The sequence below is a fragment of the Canis lupus genome, chromosome 15, assembly GCF_003254725.2.
Source record: "Canis lupus dingo isolate Sandy chromosome 15, ASM325472v2, whole genome shotgun sequence".
Lineage (NCBI taxonomy): Eukaryota > Metazoa > Chordata > Mammalia > Carnivora > Canidae > Canis > Canis lupus.
The window spans coordinates 35,962,851-35,987,935 of NC_064257.1; the positions used below are offsets into that span (position 1 = coordinate 35,962,851).

Genomic DNA, 25,085 nt, shown 5'->3' on the forward strand with positions numbered 1-25,085 from the left:
GAAATACTCTAAAACATTCCCCACTCTCAACCGCAAACCCCTAGCTACCATAATTTACCACAAAAATCTCTGTTTTAAAAAAAACTTTTCACCCCCCCCATGCCCCATTAGTTTCAGCTAGTATTAAATCCAGAGAAATGACACTATGATGAACACTCACAGAGCTAACAGTTCTTTTAATAGACTTGGTCTGAAAATCTTACATAAAAATCTGTCATGCTGTCACCTTGGTTGAGGACCTGCTTTGTTTTTGCTAACTAATCTGCTTTCATGCTTACTCATAGATCCCTTGATGAGTGGCTTCTTTACATTTCTCTCTTTTTTTTTTTTTTTTGCTCTGAATGCTTTTATAATTTCACCATGAAAAAGATCACCTTTAATGAAGCATTTCTTACCCCCAGACAGTGGTAACCTTTGAAACACACACTAACATACCTTGACCTTTAACCTTTAAATGACTTAATACTCATTTGACTTCAGGCTACTTAGTGTCAGTGATTGTGCTCATTCTTGTACTTCTATAATAATTTTTATCTGAGACCTGTAGAACACATCAGACCTCACAACACCTCTGTAAAGCAGGAAGGGCAAGGGAAAAATGCAAAGATGAAAATATGTATGTGCCATAAATCAGAAATGACACTTCTATGTTTCTCATTGTGATCTTTCAGTGTAGACATGATCTGAGAACTTTAGCATTAAGGACTTACTTGGTGTCCCTCTATCCCTCCTCCAGTTTAAAACCTCAGCCATTGGCACTTGCCTCTCGGGGCCACTTCATGACCCTTGGGATCTTACCTCTAGACTAAAGGAGAAGCCTTTGCTTAGGGTCTGGAGGCAAGACCTATGCTTCCCCAAGTGAAGAGGAGAGTGGGGTTGTCCTCAGGATGGTATATTGACATGAGTCACATGGGAGGAAAGAGAGTGAAGAAGTGAAGAAGGGTTTCTCATGTTGATGAGAAACCATCCAGATAAGCCACTGACTCAACCTGGTTCTATTGATCTAATACCTTGACTCATCCCAAGCACAACCTCCACCTTCTTGTACCTCAGGGTGTGGTCCTGAAGACTCCATTTTACCTGTAACTCACTCCATCTTAGAGAAGATGGAGCAGAGGTTGAGTATCTTTGTAATTAGGGAACGTCTAGGTATGTGATTGATGAGCCCATGGGAAGCAGGGTGGCTTGTGTATTGGAATTGGCACCCTAGTATAGTTGGAAAGATGAAGGCTCTACAAACCCTCCTGTCTTGGTTGCTGGGGAGGGCAGAGTGCTGCAATGAGAAGCATTAGAACCTGGAAAACCAGGCAATTACCCAAGATCAAGATCAAGGTCGAGTTTTGGTCAGAGGCCAGGAATGCAACACACGGTAGAATCATCCAAGTAGACCACTGGACCAGCTCTGTGGGAAACAGTTCAAAGATGTTCAAAATGTAAGAGCAATGTGGTTCCCTTGAGAAGGCTAGAGGTAGCATATAATTAGGAGACCTTGGATAGAGGTGAGGCTTAACTATGATTTTTGTTCAAGGAAAATCTTGAACTGGTTCCATTCAGCTTTCAATTGTAGACATAGGGATTTTTCCTGCAAAACCATGCCAAGTGCCCAAGGGCCCCACCATCCTTGTTGGGGGCCTACAAGTGTCCTGAGATATTGTTTTTTGTGTTGGTCATATGGGATAAGTCCAACTGTGACATCATAGCCAAGTTGAGGCCACAGACAACTGTTATCTAAAGAGTCAGTGAGAAATCCTCACTGGATGGCAACCAGTCTAGCCCCTGGGCATGGGTGAAGCAAAGGGTCGTGTGAGTAGATTATAGATGGTCTGTGGATGCTGTTTCTGCTAATGTGCATGTGGCCCCTTAGGATCTGGCCCTCTTGTCCCAGACTTCACCAGTTTTTTCTTTTCCTTCTGACACTCTCCAATTCTTGAAACTATAGGAGTGAGGCTGGCGAGGCATTTTGTTCTCACTCATGACATTGCTGCCAAATGTTTTGTCCTTTCTATGGGTCTTTTCCATTTCCCTAATGGCCTAAGCTTTTGAAACTCAAAAGTCAGGAAGAGTCTTTTCCCGGCTGTTTTCCATTGTAACATCCTTTCTCTGAGGCAGTCAGCACAGAATTGCCCAACGGCTTCAAAGGGAGTTAGGGGCATGGGGGAAGCACCAAGGAGAGAAAGGAAATGTTGGGATTGAGGGAAAGCATTGGTTCATACAATACAAGGATGTCAAATATTTTTCTCTCACAAATGTAATCCCTTAGAGGCTGATCTAAAGTTCGTTGTCTCACTTGGGTGGATGGCTCTTGGTAGAGCTATTGAACTTCTGTGTCTGAAATAGCAGTTGGGTACCCCCAGCTGAGCACTAGGGGTGAGTATAGCTCTGATCAAATAGCCAAGGAGGTAGAGGAGCAAAGCTACTCTGTGGGTCACCAATTCTTGAAACTACAGGAGTAGTTTCCACAGGAGGAAAGAGTCTGGAGAGTTTCTCCCTGACTGCAAATATCCTCATGCAGCAGAAGAGCCATAAAGTTCCATGATAAGACTGGGTGGGGGCAGAGCCTCTTCAATCAGGGACAGGGTCCAGTGAGGATGAGGCAGCCTGGGAAAATCAAGAGCCCCATAGAGCAAAATCAAATAGCTTTTTCAGGTTCTTGTGCTCTTGAGGGTAGTTAAGAACGGATTGTTTCCTGATTCCATCTAGTAATTGTCCACAGTTAACTCTATGTCTTAGCTCCAAAGTGAAGCACTGACATTGAAAGGAAAGATCCTTCTGTTTATGGAATACTGTGGTTTATATAATTCCTGTGTTTAAACTTTGTCTATAGACAATAAAACAACCGAGCCTCTCAAAATACAATCATCTGAGGTTGATTTTATATTAAATGAAGCATCTAGATGGGCCTTGATTCTTGTCCAAGTTGACTGAATTGGCTGAGCTGGGTTAAATGGAAAATACTGGGTTACCCAAAGACACACTACAATTCTTGAGAAACTGACTCACCTTCTTCTGAGCTCTGCATTGCCCATCTATGATATATGCTTTCAGGCAGCTGTTAATGTGAGCTGTCCTAATTCATGTGAAACTCTGTGGGAAGGATTTTTATTCTCTGAGTGTCTATGCCAATGATGCTACACACACACACACACACACACACACACACACACACACGTTGAAGTCAGCCAAAGTCCACAGCCCCCCAAAGGCACTTTACAAAGGGGTGAATGAGAAGGTACAACAAAGCTGAGATTCTCTGAGGCAATTTATGGAAATCACCAATCCCAAAGCTCCCCATTTACGTTGGACTCATTTCCCATTTTGAAAGATGTCATTTGTGTAAATGCAGGACACATTTGCTTTGGGGTGAGCAGAATTGTCCCCAACTCCTGGTGGTAGCGGATACATCTGAAAAATGGAATCAAATCAATTTTACTCCCGAGAGGGACAGGTAGAGGACTCCCATTTCCTGCCAAATCAGTTGGAAACAATGAGGAGAGAGAAAAAAAATTAAAAAACGGAGCCCTCCCTTCTCTTTCTGGCCTTAGACATGAACTCTTGATAAGATCCTGGAAAACAAGCAGCATTTTTAACAGCCGTTTGCCCTCTTCAGCTGAGAAAACAGCACGAGCCAAAACTAGGAACTGAGGCCACCTCTATTGTGAATGTGGCCAGGCTGACTTACTGTGGCCAAACAGCAAATCACGAAATGACTGAGATAAGGAATATAATAACATTTTCACATGAACCTTACATTCTTACCTCTTCTATAGGAAAGGATATCCCTGCAGGAAGGAGGAAGGTGGGGCCCTGCCCATGTCCTACAGTGGTGCTGGGACTGCATTGTCCAGGCCTTTTGTAGGGACACAGGAAGAGGGTACGGAAGTTTCTACAGGAAAACAGAGAAAAGTTCAAACATAAACAGCATCCAAAAAAATTTACCAACAGTGAACTAGATTTCCTCTTTGGGCCTTCCATGCTTCCACGCACCACTGGGTTGGCAGATTTTAATCTTGGATTCTGTTCACCTTGGTAACCTCCAGCGTGTGTGATTGTGCTGTTTCCCTACTTAATAAGTTAAGAGGATGTGTTTTCTATGGCATTGGAGACAAAAACAACCTCTTTCCAGAGACTGTATCCTGGCCTGGCTGGAGTCCGTTCTGTCTTTTCCATTTGTCATTTCTGGGGAGGGCACAGGCTTCCCTGAAGTCCCGGGTGGGACAGGGCGGCTCCCTTTTAGGAGGCTTTGAACAAAAGCTGAAAGTGGCCAAATCTCTGCTTCCCACAACAAGGCAAGGGTTTGGGTTCGGCCCTCCCAATTTGGCCAGAGATGTGCCGGGAGAAACTCACTCATGAAGGGGTGTGAGAAAAGTTGTATCCCCCCTCTAGTGAGGGCTACAATGTTTCCCTCTCCCACCCTTTTTGCTCTCTTTGGAGCCCCACTAGGGCTCAGAAGAAGTTTCTTCAAGAATGTCTGCTGCCACACAGCTCTCTGGTTTGAGGACTGAGTTATGAGAAACCACAGTTCTAACAGGGAGAAGTAATTCCATGGTTAAATCTGAAAGAAAAGAGCCCAAATGAAAAAGAGAGAGTGGCTTTGGGGGAAGCCCCTCCCCCTCTTCCTGGTCCTTAGAGAGGAAACCAAAATGGCTTCCCTTGGCCTCAAGCTGCAGAGATGGGTGACCCATAGAAAAAATGTTAGCAGATCTCTGCCGAGAGGCTTGAGAGAGTCTTCTCAAGGACAACCTCTGAATTGCAAGGAGTTGCTTTCCACTCTCCCCACTGATTGAAATGCTTTTAACTCCGGCTAGGAATTGTGGAAACCACTTCCAAACTGGTTTCAGTATAGGCCTCCGGGCACTAAAAGGAACATCCATTACTTCTCAGATGGGGCCAGTCACACGCTGCAGGAGCAAATTGTTACGGTGAATAGACTGACTTCCTAGATGAGGCCATTATGGGAAATTAAAACACTTCTTACCCCTCGAAAAATAGCGCTTACTCCCGAGAATCTTTCACGGCCCAGCAGAGGAGAGAGTTCTGAGTGGACTGCTCTAGCTTTTTAGGTGATATCTCTTTCTGAATTGCTTTTTCCAGAACAAATGACTTCCATTATGTTCAGCAAGGGACCAATTTTTCACTTAAGTATGTAAAGCAAAATACGGCCTGTGCTCTGGATGTGTTACTCACAATAGGAGAGCTTTTCTGACAATTGCCCCAGACGGATGATGGAAGCCTGTTCTATAAAAGCCTAGTTACAAGCAAGAGGGTGACCTCGACTTCTGAAACCAGTTTAGTACATTGATTAAGATATATTCAGAAAAAAAAAAAAAAGATATATTCAGGATGCTCTGCTGCGTGGAAGGGATACCTGACTTTTCAGAAAACCGTTGACACGGAGAACTCATTCAGGCAACACAAATTTATGGAACAACTGTTGCCCATTTTCATCTGTTCATTCATTCATTCATTCATTCATGCATGCATGCATGTATTCATTTATTTATATACTAAGGTGCTAAGGATTGGGCTGTATTTTAAGGACAATCAGTGGTGGTTTTCAGAACGTTTCACAGCAAGGCATTGGTTCTTGGAGAACTTGCTGGACATTCTGTTGGAAGGTCCTCCATTTCTGTGCCCAGTGTTAACCTTCCAGCTGCTGAGTGTATTTCATGTTTTTTTTAAAGATGCTATTTATTTATTCATGAGCAACACATGGAGAGAGGCAGAGACACAGGCAGAGGGAGAAGCAGAGGGAGAAGCAGGCTCCCTGTGGGGAGCCATAAGCGGAATTCAATTCCAGGACCCCAGGGATCATGACCTGAGCTGAAGGCAAATGCTCAACCACTAAGCCACCCAGGTGCTTGAGTGTATTTCAATGTTTTAATAACCACTATGGCTGTGCCAGTGCCTACCAGCTGTATAACAGCCCTGAATAGCAGGATATACTAACCATAGTTCCTCATCTCGAGAAACCAACAACGCAAGGCCAGTTGCTCTAAATTGGGATCAGCTCCCAGAGAGACTTGTTGCAAGGGTCTCTCAGTCTCAAGCTGACCTGAGCCTAAAATCCTCATAGGCTCCACTGACAGAGCCTTAATTCCCATGGCAGGGTAGAAGCAAGAGTGGGGAAAGGACGTTCTGGTAGGAGAGGGAGCTGGAACAAGCAGGGAATTATGTTAAGGATGATGAACCAGGGGAGAGATGGCCCAGCTATCTATGGGTGCCCTGTTTCCCACCTAGCCCAATAGGGGTTTCCCTGCCTGTGGAATCGTGTCCACCTCACTCAAGGTCAGCAGATGCCTGAGCAGGGGGTGGGGCTAGGGGTCTCTAAAACAACGAGCCAAGCAAGAACACTTGGTTCTGAGTTTCCACCTCAATGCTGAGGATACTATTCTCATTGGACCTTGAGATCTGTTTTGTTCTGTCCCCCAGTACACTCCTGGACATTGACTCCCCATTTTTCTTCTCCACTCTACCTTCCCAGACCCTGAATTCTGATCCATGGTCCCTGCCAGCCAGCTCCTGGTTAGCAAACACCAAGCCTGGGTCTCCCCTGGGCTCTCATGTCCTGTGCCTGCTTTTTCCACCATCCTCATGCATTCAGCATTTGTGCACTCATTCAATAAATAATTATTGAGTGCCAATCATAACATGCACTCTGTAGGTGCTGGAGACAGCGGTAACCAAGATGAACATGACCTTGACCTCATGGGGTTGTTAATCTGGCCAAATGACAGAAAGATGTCTAATTGTACTTGATTCATTTGAAATTTTTTTTTACATAATCCTATTTAAACATGCTATTTCGAAGCTGGTGTTCTAGATTGGTGAGATGTTAGGTTTTCCTTCCATTTTCTTTATTGTTGAAATTATGTGTTTCTATGCTTCTATAATTTACAATAATTAATAAAATATAACTATATACAGTTAGAGTTATATATAACTGTAAATCCATAGGTCTTGAATAACAAGCCTATCTGAACAAGATTAAGCCTTCCTGAGGCTATAGGAGATTCGAGGCATGCCCTTCACCTAGTGGTATACAACCTAAATTAACACCAATGACAGCTAGCATTTATGGAGAGAGGGTTGGCATGTGCCAGGCACTGCTAAGCACTTTACATGGATTGTCTCATTTATCATAACACGAGATAGTCACTAATATTATCCCTATTTTACAGACGAGAAAACTAAGGCTTAAGGAGGTTAAATAACAGATTTTTGAAAGACAAACCTTTTCACGGTTGAATCAGCAATTTATTTGGTTCACTGCACCCAATTGCAGGGATGATAAGCAAGATATTTAACAATCGGTACGGAGTGGACACTAACCAATCAGAACAGATGTCACGGAGCAGAGGCAGAGTGGGAGGGCCAGGGGTCACTGGGGGAGGCTGGGGTGGCTGGGCTAGACCAGTCATGATGGGGTCGGCTAGGAAAGCATCTGTTTATAGATCAGTATGGCGGTGTTTCATTCACTGTGTTAACAACTCAGGGATGCCTGGGTGGCTAAGCGTTGAGCATCTGCCTTTGGCTCAGGGCATGATCCCGGGGTCCTGGGATTGAATCCTGCATTGGGCTCCCCACAGACAGCCTGCTTCTCTCTCTGTCTGTGTCTCTGCCTCTCTCTCTGTGTCTCTCATGAATAAAAAAAGAAAGGAAGGAAGGAAGGAAGGAAGGAAGGAAGGAAGGAAGGAAAGAAAGAAAGAAAGAAAGAGAAGAAAGAAAGAAGAAAGAAAAGAAAGAAAGAAAGAAGAGAGAAAGAAAGAGAAAGAAAAAGAAAGAGAAAGAAAGAAAAAGAAAGAAAAGAAAGAAAGAAAGAAAGAAAGAAGAAAGAAAGAAAGAAAGAAAGAAAGAAAGAAAGAAAGAAAGAAAGAAAGAAAGAAAGAAAGAAAGAAAAAAGAAAAGAAAAAGAAAGAAGAAAGAAAGAATATGTTAACAACTCAGCCTGCCTACCCCGGAGCCTGGCCTAGGTGAACTGGAAAGCCACTCCCCCGCTCCCACATGGATCAGCTCAGTGACCACTGTGCTCATCAGAAATTTAGAGAGTTACTAAGGGTCAGATTGACTTTTACAGCCTATTTTAAACTCTTGATGTGCTTTGGAGTATGCTGAGATACTGAGTATGATTTTATACAAACTGTCTTAGGTTACCAAGAGCTCTCTTTCCTGTTTCTAGACCATAACGCCCGGGTTGGAAATCTATGGGCTGAATTCAGCCAGCAGACATGTTTTATTTAGCCCACACAATGACTTCTCATTTTAAGTAACAAGAGCTAATATTTCTGTAGCACTAACTATAGACCAGGCATGTGCATATATATATAACTCACGTTATTCACCTCAGGCCTACCAGATTGGTACTATATGACTGTCCTCATTTTACAGATGAGGGAACCAAGGCACAGAGAGGTTGAGTAACCTGCCTAAAGTGGCACAGTTAATCAATAGGCAGAGGTGGAATTTGAACCCAAGCATCCTGGCTCCAGAATTCAAGTTCTTGGCCATTTATACTCTGCCTCTCTAGTATGTTTGTTTTATTTGTTGACACTTAAAAATCAAGAGAAGTAAGATAAAAACCCAGAGTTCCAGCCTGTCCAAAGGAAAGATCAGAAGTTCTAATCATCTTGAGTTCATTCCCCTGGGGTAAAAGTTAGCCTCCTTTGCATGGGTATGTGTTCTTTGACTTTCCCAGTCCCCACCATTCCCAACTGCCTTCCAACACCGAGGCTGCCAGTCATTCCCCTTCTGTCATCAGGCTGGCACTGTTTTCTTACAGATACCCTCCTCACTCACTCTATGTGACCAACCTGGCCCCTGGAGCCATTTGGGCCTCCTCAAGTGAAGCCAGGATGCATTTTTGCTCTGATAATATGTATCCTAGAAGTGCAGAAGTATATAAGAGGCTCACCCCTCTTGTGGATTGTTACTAAGGACCAGAAAATTAAAGACAGACATTGAGAAGAGAAGCAAAGCAATAATGAACAAATTCAAAGGGGGCACTGGAGAAAGCTCGCTGCAGCCAGCTTGATTGCCTCCAGCCCAGATCATGCAAGACTTAAAAATGTTTACTTGAAAACGAAACAAAATAATCTTATCAAGCTAAATTCCCTACAACAGTTTTCTATGAGTCTGATCTTGTACAAAATATTACTATGAAGCAAAACGATTGCCTTATTTAAAACCCATCTACAGGAATTTTTACATTCACATGCAAATCATCACTTTCTAAGTGGTCCCCTTGGAAGGTGTGCACCTTTTCCTGTGATGCCCCTGCCAGAAACATTTTGGGACTCCTTGTGGGGGCTAATTTTCAAAGCAACTTATGAGCATACACATGGCAAATGTCAATCTCATTTTATATTCACATCTTGCTTTTTATCCAAAACAGTAACATCCAGTTTTTCCGCCATTATTCCAATGATATTCCTATTCCAAATAAAATCCATCAAAGGATAAATATTTGTTCATACTGAGAATAAAATAATTAGCAACAATCTTGGAACAACAATAACATCACACAAATAAGAATATCACCTCTCCAGGTGACCCCCTTGAATGGACCACTACTTATTATTTGGATATGTTCTGCTGTATTTGTTTAAGGAATCTGGCAAGAGAAAAATGTATATCTAATCCTGCTTTTATTATACATGACATAGAGAAAGCACATATACTGAATAATTATTTCTGGGTAGCACAACTATGCATGACTTTTTATTTTCTTCGTTAATACTCAGCTCAAATTCAGTGTTTGTTTGCACTATGTTAAATGCTAGAAACACAAATGTAAACATTTTCTTACAGTTTTTTATTATGAGAATGTTTGAACTTTGGTAATCATGAAAAAATGAACTCTTTCCATTTTGAAAATGACATATCCACACAGGCTAGAGGAGAAGGAAGGGGAAAGAAATTCTGTAAACCATCCTATCGAGACAACTAGTTTTCTATGCAACCACATAGTTCAGGTTTAGGACACACGGGCAAACGAAATGCCATGTGAAGGCAGCTGGCTGAACTGGGAAACAGTGATAAATTGGGGGTAGAACAATGAAAGTTTCAAGATCCACACTGGCTGGTATCTGTGTGACTTTGAACAGTGTGTTTAATCACTCTGCCCTTAGGTTTCTTCTCCTGAAATAAAAGAATTGGACTAAATGATCTCGGCGGTTCCCTGACAATTTTGACATCATTATTATCAAGTTCTATCAACTGGCTTAAATCATGCAACAAAATCTATGTTAATCACATGTGTGTTAGCCACAAGGAACAGTACTGAGCAAAAGAGATTATATTTTTTTAAAAGATTTATTTATTTATTTATTTATTTATTTATTTATTTATTTATTTATTCATGATAGAGAGAGAGAGAGGCAGAGACACAGGAGGAGGGAGAAGCAGGCTCCATGCCAGGAGCCCGATGTGGGACTCGATCCCGGGACTCCAGGATCGCGTCCTAGGCCAAAGGCAGGCGCTAAACCACTAAGCCACCCAGGGATCCCCGCAAAAGAGATTGTAGAGGTAGGTAGGCCTTCAGCAAAAACTCACATAAACTAGTGTAATAAGAAGTTATTTTTTAAAGACATTAAGCTGAGGTGCTAGTCCTGAAAACCATGTAGTCCCTTCCCACAAATGGGTGGATTCAGTAAGGTTGGACACGAGTTTGGAAAAAGAAGATAAAAAAGATTCCCACTGCTCAGCTGTGGGAATCAGACTTGGTTTCTAAATCCACAAGAAAGTAATCCTAAAACTTTATGGGAGAAAGAAAAAGTGTAAAGGGTGTGGCGGCCAGAGGGAAGCTGGTGGTTCATTTCTAAAGCTTGCTCTTACCTACGGAGAGGCCAACCTGGGTCATGGGCTTTATTCAGTGTGAGCCATGTATAATCAAGAGACCACATCACAGCTCCCAGAGGCCCCCCCAAGACTAGAAGGAAAGGGAGGATCCTGCCCCACCAGCAGGACAGTGGAGGAAGAGAGAGACTCTGGTCCCTGAGCCAACGTCAGGGCAAGGATGCAGAACAGTCCAGGTGGCCGAGGGGGAGTCAGGTCACAGGAGACTGGGCTCTGCCTTCTACTTGGTTAATAGAGGAAATTCTCTCTCTGGGCACCTCATAAACCATGGGGCAGCCACAGTGGACTCGAAACGGTGTTGAGCATGTTTCCATAGAGAGTGGCCTGAGATTGCTTCCCACTTCCTCTCAACCTGTGGGTGGCACGTAGGGGGTATAGAAGTTCCTCATGACATGCTCCCAAGATGGCTCAGAATGCCAGGCTAGGGGCTTGCCCCAGCAAGCCTAAGACGTGGCCTTACCATCAAGGCCTGGAGGATGGAGCTGACCCCCAAACTGTTCACATGGAAGCAGTGGTAGCCCATGGTGGCCCAAGAGTACCCAAGGCCAGCAACTTCCAACCTTGAGTTAACCAGATGGTTTGAAACTGGAAGAGGCTGTTACATTTCATTGGCAAGTTGAAGTCCTCCCCCCACACCCCACCCCACCATCAGCAGGAGTGGGAGCAAATGAGACCACTTGGACAAATAAAAAAATTTAGCTCATCATTTAGAGAACCCTGAGCCACAGTGCATATGTTTCCACCCTGCTGGGTAAGTGTGTAATTATAATTACTGTGAATCCTATGAAGAAAAAGTCCCAGGTGCTTTGAATGCACTTAATCAGGGGCTCTAACGTAGACTGGCAGGCAGCCCTTAGGGACAGCTTCTAGAAGGAAGTGATATTAAAGCAGAGACCTGAAGGAGAAGTTAGATAAGCAGGGGAGAGCCCCAGATGTGTGGGAGGAAGGCGGGCTGGGCCAGGCAGGAGTGTGAGGGGCCAGGCGAGGCAGCAGGTGAGGAAGTAGGCAGGCCAGGTGGGCAGGCCGCAGCCCCTTGCCCCGGCTCGCCGCTTCACTTCCACTGCCTTTGATTTCTTCTCTTTTGCGGGGCAAAGCAACCTAACAACCTGCGTTTTAGCAAAGCAACAACGAAGCATTTAGGTAGTCTGAGAGTAGATCCAGAAGGAAACGGGCACGTGGGGAGCCAGTGGTTGAGCGTCACCTTCGGCTCAGGGCGTGATCCCGGGGTCCTGGGATTGAGTCCTGCGTCGGGCTCCCTGCAGGGAGCCTGCGTCTCCCTCTGCCTGTGTCTCTGCCTCTCTCTGTGTGTCTCTCATGAATAAATAAATAAAAAGGGGAAAGGGAGCTGGGCTCCCAGGGAGGCGGGAGCCGTCCACTGCGCCACCCGCACCTGCTGGCTTCCGCAGGTGCCTCGGCGTCCAGGCCCGGGCCCTGCCGAGCTCTCTGGGCTCCTCTGGAGGGCTGGCCCAGAAGCAGGGCTTCCCTGCTGGGGGGCGGGCTGAGGGGGCTGAGCCAGAGGGCCAGAGGCCGAGGAGACAGAGACCAGAGGATGTGGGCTCTCGGCCAACTCCGGGTGTTTCTCGGCCGCCATGCGTGGGTGCTTTGGTTGGGCAGCGCCCTGGAGCACCCTCCCGGCTGGATGGAGGGTCCAGGGCAGTACTGAGAACTGACCGGATGGAGCCAGGTGCTTACAGGAGCTGTCTTGTCCCCCTTCCCAAGCCAGCACCTGCTCTAAGCCACCAGCGAACTTGCCAGGCCCATGGCAGCAATCCTGGAACTGGTCCTGCGGCCCTCACTCCACCCTCTGTGCATTCTTTTCAGAGACCCATTTTAACAAAATCAATCAGATCTTGTCTCTCCTGTGTATAAAATCCTTTAAGAGCTCCTTATTTGGCTCTTAATAAAACCAGAAGTCCCTGCGTGCCTGCAGGACTCCACCTGCCCTGGCCCCGGCTTACCTCTCCACTGCTGTCTTCTTCCAATGTTCATTCCACCCAATGCACATTTGCGCTCCTCTCTATTTCGCAGGTATGCCTGTGCTCTTTTTTTTTTTTTTTTTCCTGCATCGGGTTTGTTACCCTTTCTGTTCTCCTCCTGGAGTTCCTTCTGCAACTTTGTGCCTGGTTCCTTCTATCATGCCTGCTAAAATGGCATCCCTCCTTCTGACATTCATTTTTTTAGATTTTTAAAAATTATGTGTTTATTTGAGAGGGAGGGAGAGAGCGCATGTGCAGGAGCAGGGGGGAGGGGAGAGGGAGAAGCAGACTCCTCGCTGAGCAGGGAGCCCGAGCCCAGGACCCTGGGATCATCACCTGAGCAAAGGCGGACGCTTAACCAACTGAGCCACCAGGGAGCCCCTGACATTCTATATTATCACCCCGTTTATTCCTTTTGTAGTACCTACCAATCTGATGTTTTCTTGTTATTTATTTGCTTGTTTATCGTCCATGTCCTTCATTAGAATCTAAATTTCTTGAGGGCAGCATTTCGCCTTGAACAATGCCTGGCACAAAGAAGGCACTCAATTAGTACTTGTTAAATAAGTAATGAATGACCATTTGGCCAAGGATGGGCCAAGGTAGCGAAATGACTCTGGACCACAAACTTTTTCATTATATGTTTCCCAGTGGAGGGTATTGGTGGATAAAAGACAAATAAAATGGAGGAGCAATATCAGCAAAGAGCTTGTTTGCCTGCAGTCTTGTGACTGAGACAGCCACACTCAGCTAACCCTACAGAAATGCTGAAGGACTTGTGGTCTCATTTCAAAAGCATTGATTTCAACTGGGGAATTGAAAAAGTTTCCTAAGTCCAAATTGAATTCAATAGCTCAATAAATGGTATTTGGGCATTTTCGGCTGTGCAAGACTTACAGGACCTGGTCTCTGCCTTTTGGGAGCACACAGTGTGGCAGAGGCAGCCCCAGACAAAGCTAAGGATTCTAGAAGGTGATAGGTGGGGAAGGAGGGAGGGGTGGAGAAAGAGTCCAGGTCAGTGGAAGGAGGGTGCATCCATCGGTAGCACCACCTGCAGGGTGCAGCCCTGTGCCCTGAGGGTGAATGGGGTTTCTAGCCTGCTGGAGAGGCAAGGGTTGATGGAAGCAGAGAGAAAAGTATCAACAAGGGGGTATGAACGGACCTGATGATCCTGGATGTGCGGGTCTCAGTGCCTCACACAGAGCTGGGACCGGGATGTGGCCGGAGGTGGGGTTCAGGAATCCTTGGCAGGGGTTGAAGCCACTGGTTACAGGAGGGCTCCCGGGGAAGCATAGGGAACCACAAGGAACTGGGAGGGAGGAAGACACGATCTAAACCTGGGGTGGAGCAGGCCTGAAGGCCGAAGCAGGACTAGCAGCTTCAGCAATGGAATGAGAGGAAAGAAAGAGCTGTGAGGACAGGTCCCTGGAGAATGCCGGGCCTGAAGGGTCCTGTGGAAGAAAAGGAAGCAGCGATGGAGTGGTCAGTAAGTAGGAACTAAAATCTGGACAATTTCAATTCCGAGAAACCAAAGGAGGAAAGACTCACCTTTTAGAGGGCTTCCCCACATCCCCCCCCCCCTTTTTTAAGATTGGTTTATTTATTTGAGAGAGAGAGAGCACGAGTGGGAGGGGCAGAGGGAGAGGTAGAGGGAACCTTAAGCCCACTCCTCACTGAGCACAGAGCCCAACCCAGGGCTCAATCCCGGGACCCTGAGATCGATCATGACCTGAGCCAAAACCAAGAGTCAGATGCTTAACCGATGGAGCCACCCAGGCACCCCCACACCTCCCTCTTTATAACACCAATCCTGCAGGCTGCTGCTTATTCAGTGCCGATCATCTCACCAGACAAGAAGGTCTGCGAGGGCAAGAAATGTTTTTGACTGGTTTACTGTGATTAACACCTGCACCTAGACCAGGTCTTGTCACCCAACAGAATGACTGTGTGGAATAGGTAAGTATTTTCAAATCATGCAGAGTTGAAAAAGCTAAAGGCTGTAAATAAGACCTTGGATTTGGTGATTGGACACAAAGGTGTCATTGAAGAGAGCAGTTTTATGAACAGGGGTGGCAATACCTCCATCATGTAGTCGCTGTGAGAATGAATGAGCTGGTCCGTGTAAATGCTGAGCCAGTGCTTGGAGGGAGTTAAAGCTCAATAAATATTAGATGATGATTATTCCCTCAGCCTTCATTTTCAGAAGCTGTTCTGGTGAACTATTTCTTTTTTTACATTTATTTTATTATTTTTTAAAATTTCTTGATATTGTGTCTAACAGATTGGTTTACTACCTTTCCAAGATATTCTGGGGACATATTGCTTTGAAAACTGTAACTACAAAGTGCTATTTCATTAAATGACTGTAATGGAGCCCAGTGAAATGAGCTTTTGCTGTCAAATCTACCTATAGCTTGGGGCCTGACCAGCTCCCCGGGGACTAGAAGATGGACTGGAATCTTCATTGCTATCAAGGAGACCCATGGAACTCATGCAGTTATAGCCTTGGAAACAGGACTGTGTTCCTCAATCTGTCACTGGGTTGGTCTGCAAATCCAAAGTGGGAAGGCTGAGAAGTGGGGTGCTTCTGGAGACTGGTTCTGTCAATAGGTTTGGATAAAGAAAATAAGGCTTCAAATGGAAGAGATCCTTGAAGGTGTGGAACACTGGACTGAGATGCAAGTTCTCATCCCGTATATGCCACTAACTCTCTGAAGTTGACCAAGTCACCTAACCTGTGTGTGTATGATGAGGGCCCGCATGAGCCTCAAGGCTTCTGCAGTAGGTTGTTAGCAGAGATGACCACAATTTCTTCCATCCATACATGTTTGTCTCCCTTGTAGTGTAAGCTTGCTCCCTCTCCTATCGGGAGGTAGCACCTATTTTGCTGCCCCTTGAACCTGGGCTAGTGCTGTGACTTGGTCTGACTAATAGAATGGAGTACAAATGACACTGTGTTTGGGTCTAAGCATTAAGAGGCCTTGCTGTTGTGCCCAAGATCACGAATCCGAGAAACCACCGAGGAGCCGACACTGATGCAAACACATGAGGGTTTATTTACAAGCTTGAGCTTGGGTCCAAGTATACCCGACACAGTGGAGCAGGGACTTGGACCCCGAGACTAAGAGGCTTAGCAACTTTATAGGGCCAGTGGCCAATGGGATACGCAGGAAGATGCACAGTCATGCTGGTCCACTCGCAGGTGGCTGATTGAATTACATTTTACCTTAAAGTATCCATTTGAACTGGCCTATCACTGAGCCGGATTTCCGATTAGGGTGTGCCCTGGGCTTGACTAGGGTGGGGCAGTGCCCTAAGTAATAAGCAGGTCAGCACAAGGCGGGTGCAGCACAAAATAGTCAGTCCTGCTCTGCTTGTCCAGGGGTAGGGGATTTTGTTAAATTTCCTGGGTCCCACAATTGCGGTGCCTGCTACCACCCTCTTGGAATGATGCTGCAGCCACGCAAACAGGCCCAGACCAGCCTCCTTGAAGATGAGATCATGTGGAGAGAAGGGTTCAGCCAGAAGCCAGAAGCCAACAGCAACCAGCAGACATGGAGTTAGACCACCCAACCCCGGTTAAGATGAACATAGTTACAGGAGTGATCCCATGCAAGAGCATAGTGGAACCGCCCCGCTGAGCCCAGCCAAAATCGCTGACCCACAGAACTGTGAACAAATAAAATGGCTATTGCTTTAATCAACTAAGTGGTGCTTTGTTACACAAGACTAGATAGCTGAGACAGCCCCCTTTATAGCTGACATTCTAGAAAATGACTTGATTGCTCTGAAAAAGGAATCAGGCTGTATGATCTTTCAGTCGTATGTTAGGGTTTGTTGCTAGGAACTCAAAGGTTAAGTGACCATTTTGTTCCCTCCCCTGCCCCCCACACCCTTGACCCCGAGGGCCTTTTCTGTGGGGTGCTGTTGCATGTGGACTCACGAGAGCTAAAACTCTTTGCCACCTTCCGACCCTCTTAGGACTTGGCTTGGAGGACACTGAGCAAGACAGGAAGTGGCATGATGAGTCAGTGGTCCTTCCTTCTGAGTCACTGAGTTGTCAGTTCTCTCTCTCTCTGTGGTTCCATTCATTCACTCAGTCAATACCTTGTGAGCCATTGCCTTGTGCCAGGCCCTGTCTGGGAAGCAAGCCCCGAGGGAAGGGCTGGCAGTGCAGTGCATCTGAGTGGGTACGCACCAGGAGGCTTCCACTCACCACTCCCCTCTTAGCTGCTTTTCTGTAGCATCTCACACAAGTACTTTTCTGGGCTCCCACAGAAGGCCCTGTCCCAAAGGCACACAGTTGGAGACCTTTTCAGGCCAGTTGGTTCTAAACTTTTCTTTATTATACATACGAAGAAACTAAGGCCTGAAGAGTTAAGGATTGGGGTAGCTTGTGGTAAAATTAGGCCTAGCATTAAGGCCTATTAGCTTAAAATTCAACAGTCTCGGGCAACCCGGCTGGCCCAGAGGTTTAGGGTCACCCTCAGCCCAGGGCGTGATCCTGGAGACCCGGGATTAAGTCCCACGTCGGGCTCCCTGCGTGGAGCCTGCTTCTCCCTTCTTCTTGTGTCTCTGCTTCTCTCTCTCTCTCTCTGTCTCTCATGAATAAATAAATAAAATCTTAAGAAAAAGGATTCAACAGTCTCATCATTGCCTTGTAAGCCCCTCTCCCCACAGGCTCACACTCTCCTTCCTCTTGATTACTGAGTTTCTCATTAGTCCTCCTCAACCTTGTGTTTCAGGCATAAATCTAGTTCCTCTTCCGGCTCAAGATTCAGACATTATCAGAGGAATAAAGATTCTCAGATAAATTGCAGCCATCAACAATAAAGGTAATAATTACAACAACCTAAATTAAAAAACTACTTATTGAGTGCCTATTATGGGCCAGGCATTAATTCTGTTTTAGGGATACAGTGAATAAAACAGGGAATCTACCCCTGGGGAATTTATATTCTTGAGGGACACGGAGCAGACAATACTCTAGGAAGCAAATAAGAGGATTTGGGGCTGGTGTTACAAAAACGAAACAGGAAAATGTGATAGAGGTGACTGGACTGAGGGGTATATGGCCACAAGAGGCCTCTTTGACCTTACGACTTTTAAGCTGAAATCTGATTGTTGAGGAGCCAATAATTCTTTGGGAAATGAAAAGAGCAAAAGCCCTGAGGTAAACTTAACCATATTTGAGAAAGCAGAGAGGATGCATGTGGTCTCTTGGAAGGAGTGGTTAGGGGTAGAGGGAGGCAGAGGCCAGATCATGCAGGGCCCTGTAGGGCCCCCATATACGGAGCCCAGAACCTACACACCTGGATGGTACATAGGAGGGTTCTAAGTGATAGGATACCATTTACATGTTTAAGATCAATTAAAAAATCAGTCTGGCTCCCTGGATGGAGAATGGATGTTGAGGGTCAAGAGTGAAATTGGGAGAAGTGGTTCATTGAATGTTCACTATGTGGGGGGTACTTTGTGTATCTTAGCTCTATTCCTCCCAATGCTTCAAAGTAAATCTTGTTACACCCATTCTATAGAAGAAGAAATGGAACTGAAAGGGATAAAGGAACTTGTTCAAGGTCATGGGACCAAATTTGAATCCAGAACCATCTAATCCACTGTGGGAGCCCTTCCCAAGTAGCACGTGGCCTTACTAAGCTGGTCAATCTACCCCTGTGCTAATAAATCTCTCTGATTGTCATCGTACTTTGAAGCATGAAATTTTAGAGCCAGAAGCTATAGACTGGAAGTCCCTTGAAGGCAGGATTCATATCTTACTCATCTTGCCATTTAGTTGTGGCACAGCCCCTGGCACATAAGAGGCACTAATCATATCTGATGAATGAATGACTGAGTCCCAAGCATGAGAAGTTTTCTGAACCACTTCCCATCTCCGGCCCACTATTTTCAAGACAGGAGGCCAAGTGTTTTCCCCATATCACATGACAGGGCTGGAAGCTGTTGAATCCAGGGCTCTCTCCACCAAACCACACTACATCCAGTTTATCTGATTAGGACAGATTTCTTGGTTTAACCTACCATTTTAGCTTGGTAAATTCCCCAGGTCAGGCACCATGTCTTCTTTGTACCATGTCACGTTGGGAGTATGTGGTGCCTACAGGGAGGTTTGACTTGGGGCTTGGAAGTAAGATTTCTCTTGGAAAATTAAACTAAACAAATGAACTCTACATGTGATGGGAAGAACACAGACATCTTCAAGGTCTCCTAGAACAGCTCTTGACTGGAGTTTAGTGTCTGAAGAAAGAACATTCAGTCTGAACATCATGTGTTCAAGAAGAGCACAGAGAGAAAGGCCATCTTTGGCCTGACTGTCCAGCAGAATGTAGAGTCTGGGACAATGTATGCGGGGAATGGGTATTTTCTGGTTACCAGAGAGTACTTTCTATGACAAGATATTCACTTCCTGGTGCTTTTATTGTTGATCACCAAGCAACCAAGTCTCAAATGTTAATTTGGCTTTCTGGTTACCGAGGGGGTCCTCTGGGCAGAAGAGGCAAGCATTTCAATCATTCTGAGAAAGGAATGTTCTCTATTATAGGTGAATTCACTTGCAGATATACCCAGAAAATTGTGTCACCAAAAATCTGGTCCTCACTGGGGGTGGGGCCTCTCAGAGTTGAGGGAGCCATAGACCATGACTATTCTCTGAGGTTCTGAGTATATTATAAATTGAACAAATGCTAAAAGCTAGTTCTAAAACTTGTGGTGTATTTTAATTGTTTGCCTTGAACCAACTGTGGCTTTTTACATAGAAAACACAATGCAATATTATTGTCCTGGCAATGTGTAAATTAGGGACCCTCAAAAATAGTGGCGCACTTTAAGTGGTGTAGTTGGAGAATAGGATGGAAATTTAAAGATGAATGACGAATGCCTTCTATCAGGTTTGTTGGGCTATCTCTGTAACTGCCTAAGTAAGGTCATTTGGTAATAATATCAGCGCTATCTGTGAAGCCCTGTGTGGTGAGGCCCAAGACCGAAGGGCCCCGTTAAGAAGCATAAAGCCCACTTTCTCTACCTGCCAGCGCAAGCTCGGACCATCACCAAGGTGATACTATCCACAGACCACTAGCTAAGTCAGCTTTTACCTGGTGAACCCCTGACCATGCCATGTGCCACCCCCTTAAAATATCACATGTCCCACAATAAGAATGGCAGCTTGCGATGTCCACGAGTGAGTGCTCCTCAAGAAACTCGTTGACTTGAGCAGCTGATTAACCAGTGAGAAGCCAAGCTAGGGCATTTAAAAGGACTATTTATTTATTCAGTTGCAAGCCACTGAATCTATTTATTTTTTTATTTTTTTAACTTAAATGCAATCAGCCAACATATAGAACATCACTTGTGTCAGATGTAGGGTTCAACAATTTGGTGGTTGCGTCTAACACCCGGCACTCATTGCATCACGTGTCTTCCTTTATGCCCATCACTCAGTTGCCCCATCTCCCTGCCCACCTACAAGTACCCTTGCAATATTGCACTTGGGGAAGTTGCCTTCCTGACAGAGGTGGGAAGGTGCTTGGTGGGAGGGAAGACAACGAGAAGGTGAGAGGAGATGTTTAGAAGGACACAGACTCACACGTAGGTGGCCTCCCTGACCTCTGTGATCCTGTCCTGCTCCGCCCCGTCCCACCTCTCAACTCCCACCTTTCCAAACTCTCTCTGTGTGTCTCACACCAATCAATGGGTCATAAAATCAAATTGGTGGGCGACAACCGACGTCTCCTAAACAAAAAGGATGGAAAATATCAATATCACATGTGTCATACAGTAAAAGTTTCAAAAAAGGTGAAAAGAATCTGTTTTCTGAGACCTGTTTCAAATTCAAGTCCATACATGTGTGCATCAGGTTCAGATGCCAACTGAACCTCCTGTAGGCTGGAGGGAACGGTCTCAGTCCACTGCTCTAGGGGGCAGATTGAAACGCCCTCACCTTTCCCTGAGTGGATTCTGGGCATGGGCTCCCCAAGAAGAATCGCTTGGGGTCGCTGAGATGGCGATGGTGAGCTAACAAGCTGGGAAGCATGTGCGACGCTTTCGGGTGCAACGCCCTCAGTGCACCGATTTCCAGGGGCAGAGGCTGAATCTAGGGAAGGGGGAAAGACAAGTTGGTGGGAGAACCTTGGCTCCCGGTGGTTTCTCTGCCCCTCCCTCCTGTGCTCTTTTTCTTTATGAACTGGGGTCCTCTGTTGTCACACAGCAAAGATTTGTGGAAAGGAGTTAGATTTTTGGCCAGAAAACCTGGATTTTATTATTTTTTAAAGATTTTATTTATTTATTCATAAGAGACACACAGAGAGAGGCAGAGACACAGGCAGAGGGAGAAGCAGGCTCCCCATGGGGAGCCCGATGTGGGACTCAATTCTGGGATCCCGGGATCACACCCTGAGCCCAAGGTAGATGCTCAACCGCTGAGCCACCCAGGGGTCCCGAAAACCTGGATTTTAACAGGAGTCCATCGTTCACTGTGTGACCTTGAACTGGGTCGCTTAATATCTCTACGCCTCAGGTTGTATCAGACATAAAACAGGATTCACTCTATTGGAGACCAGTTGATTCGTCTCTTCGATGGCACTTTTTGGACTGAGGCATTACATATATTCTCTAAGAATAGTTTTTCCTCCTTGAGTATCCATGGCATTTATTCAACAAATATATGTTGCCATGGGGCTGGCCGAAGGAGGATGAATGTAGTATTATCAACTCTCACCCCTCGTTAAGAGTATTGACTGACCTTTTCCAGGGAGGAGATGCTACTCCCCTTCGTTTCACTCTAGCATCTGTCCTCAGAACCCTCACAAGGCCCTACAGAAGCTGGTTAATTTAAAGCTCATTCAACAGCCTGACATCATCGAGCTTCTTTTACCTTCAAACCATGGTGCCTGGCTCCTGCCAGCAGTCTGCACAATGGTGTTTTTCTTCTCCTCCACCTTTGGGTTACATGCAGAGCCTCGTCACACACATGAGGACACACATAAGGCCCTGTCAGAGACCTTCCCTCTCTCTTTCCCACTGGAGATCCTTCCATATAGAAACAGGAGGGAATCAGGGTGTCCCCCTATGTCTGAGAAGCCTGTTTGCTCATGTTCTTTCTTCTCTGGCTTCCTTGTTCCAGGGCTTCCTCATGAGGGCAAGGAGTGCCAGGTTCGATGCCACTGTGGGGGAAACGCCCTCTCCCCATCTCTGTGCTGGGCTCCCACGGGAGGAAGTGCTTGGTTTCGGAATATCCTGCAGCTTCACGTGAAACAATTTCATTTATTCTGATTTTGCATCAAAACTCTCACTGGGCTCTAGCCTCTGGAGACAAAGCCTATCAACCCATGCGAACAGGCCCGTGAGAAGGGATTGAAGTCATTGTGCTTGGCCCAGGAACTTCTTGCTCTGAAGACTCCTACTCTACTATTATCTCTGGCAAGCCTCTCTGTGGCCCCAGGCCTTCCTTTGCGGCTCTCAAATTACTATTCTCTTTTGAGTTTCAGGGATTTTTAAAAGGTGATAATCAACCTCTTAGCTGTTTCTACCATGAAGGAGTTAGTTTTGAAACCCCGTGAATAGCCGCTTACCTATCTTGGCCATTAATGCCCAGCGTGATGTCCTACCCACCAGGTGCCTCCTGGGCTCCACTAACTGTCTTCCGGCAGAGTCCTGTGCAACACCTAGGATCAAAGCAAGAGAGAAAATGCCCCATTTTCTTGATCTGCGCATTTAAAATCCAAAGCAGTTGTTTACACAGGAACTCTGGGCATCACTGTAAAAGAAAAGACCCAAGACTATTTGCATCTCTCGGGACATCCCATTTCTTTTTTTCATTTACATTTTTTTAAAATTTTTATTTATTTATGATAGTCACAGAGAGAGAAAGAGAGGCAGAGACACAGGCAGAGAGAGAAGCAGGCTCCATGCACCGGGAGCCCGACGTGGGAATCGATCCTGGGTCTCCAGGATCGTGCCCTAGGCCAAAGGCAGGCGCCAAACCGCTGCGCCACCCAAGGGACATCCCATTTCTATTACGTAGGAAGTGATTTTGAGCAGCAGCTGGTCAGGACAGTGTCTTGCTCTACTCATCCTGGAAATTACAGCCATGACTCATAGTGTGGTGTTGTGACATCCTAACAGCATGTTTTATCCTCCCTTCCACTCTACTGGTAGAGTGTAAATTTGGGGCTGAGTATGGAAGTTCCAGTGTTAGTGAATTTCAGTCAGTTTTCAAATGAAAAAATCTGAGGCTTGGAATCTGTTTTAATGCCCTCCAGAAGCCAGTGATTGTTTTTCCCCCTGGTGATTGTTCACATCTCAGTACTGTCCAACATTACTTACAAAATTTTATGGTATCTCAAAAAATTATTATTGACGAACTGATTGATTCAACAACGGCCATTTAGCATTTTTTGGCAGGCGTTGGTGATCTAGAGATAGAATATGGAGGGGAGCAACAGTTGGATAAATAATGCTGAGCCATAAAGTTCAAACACGGTGATCTGGGAGTTTAAGAGAAATGGCCCATGTACTTCATCTGGTGGATCTTGGAAGACTTCTCAAAGGAGACAGCGTCTGAGCTGACCACAAGGGCTGAGGAGGACACTGACAAGGGTTTCACGAGGAGAGACGTTGCCTGGGTGGAGAACTCTGGATCCTAGGCTCAACCTCAGATTCTCAGCGGGGAGGCCCCAGTACATGTGGTTTTGATGTGTAACCAGGGCTGAGAACCAACAGGAAGAAGGGCTCAGGTCTGGTCAGAGACTAGGAAGACTGTCTCAGAGGCCGGGACAGTGTAAGCCAGCTATTCTCCACCCATCAGAAGACAAATAAGAAGAATTAAATGAAGCACAATGACTTCGTTTCCTTGGAAGATGAAGTTCCTGGATGTAGAGTGTGTTAAAGTCACCTAGATTTTTACCAATGTGGCAAGGAAGGGTCCTTTTCTGGAACAAGGGAGAAAATGCAATTCAAACCAAAAAACAGAGCAGAATCTCCTTTGTCTCAGATGGCCTATGCCAGGCATTGACAAACTCTTCTGCAAGGAGTCAGAAAGTAAATATTTCCAGCTTGATAGACCGCACGGTCTGTCACAACTATTCAACTATGCCATGGTAGTGCAAAAGCAGCTTAATAATACAAAAGTGAATGAGCAGGGCTGTATTCTAAGAGAACTTTGTTTATGGACACTGAAATGTGAATTTCATATAATTCTTTCATGTTATAAAATATTATTCCTCCTTTGATTTGTTTTTAATAGTTAAAAATGGGGATCCCTGGGTGGCGCCTGCCTTTGGCCCAGGGCGCGATCCTGAAGATCCGGGATCGAATCCCACGTCAGGCTCCCGGTGCATGGAGCCTGCTTCTCCCTCTGCCTGTGTCTCTGCCTCTCTCTCTCTCTCTCACTGTGTGCCTATCATGAATAAATTAAAAAAAATTAAAAAAAATAGTTAAAAATGTAAATTCTCATTATTCATGATAGCCAAGTGGTGGGAGCAACCCCAATGTCCTTCAACAGATAATGGTTTTAAGAAAGCACTCTCTAAGTACAAGGGAATATTATCCAGCCTTGAAAAGGAAGGAAATCCTATCACATGATATAAATGCTGAACCCTGAGGAAGTTATGCTAAGTGAAATAAGCCAATCACAAAAAGGTAAATACTGTATGACTCCACTTCCATGAGGTATCTAAAGTAGTCAACTTCATAGAAACCGAATGTAGAATGATGGTTGCCAGGGGCTAGGGGGAACGGGAAGCTATGTTTAATGGGTCTACAGTTTCAGGTTTGCAAGATGAAAAGGTTTCAGACATTGATTATGTCACAATGGGAACACACTAGACACTATCACACTGTGTACTTGGAAATGAGTAAGAGTCACCTGGGTGGCTCAGCTGGTGCAGCATCTGCCTTCAGCTCAGGTCATGATCCCAGGGATCTGGGATGGAGCCCCAACTCGGGCTCCCTGCTCAGTGGGGAGTCTGCTTCTCCCTCTCCCTCTGCCCCTTCTCATGTTCTCTCTCTAGCTCACTCTCTCTCTCTCTCAAATAAATAAATAAAATATTAAAAAAAAAAAAAGGAAAGGAAAGGAAAACTCAACTGCTTCCTAAAGTACTCCACCACGTGGGAGTCAGGGAAATGGGAAAGAGAGCACAAAACACTGGGAAGAGATGGTCAGAGAAAGAGAATGAAAACTAGGTATGTGTGCTGTTCTAAATGGCAAGTGGAGAAATTATTTCCAGGCTGCTGATGGCTCAAGGA

The 25,085-nt window shown here is 45.5% G+C and overlaps 1 long non-coding RNA gene across 1 annotated transcript; it reads left to right on the plus strand.

Annotated features, from left to right (window-relative positions):
- Positions 1-1,230: 1,230 nt before the first annotated feature.
- Positions 1,231-24,064, plus strand: LOC112654307 (uncharacterized). The gene is made up of 3 exons (XR_003132917.3): positions 1,231-1,803; positions 17,573-17,662; positions 21,964-24,064. It is a non-coding gene; the product is annotated as an uncharacterized LOC112654307 (long non-coding RNA).
- The last annotated feature ends 1,021 nt before the right edge of the window (positions 24,065-25,085 follow it).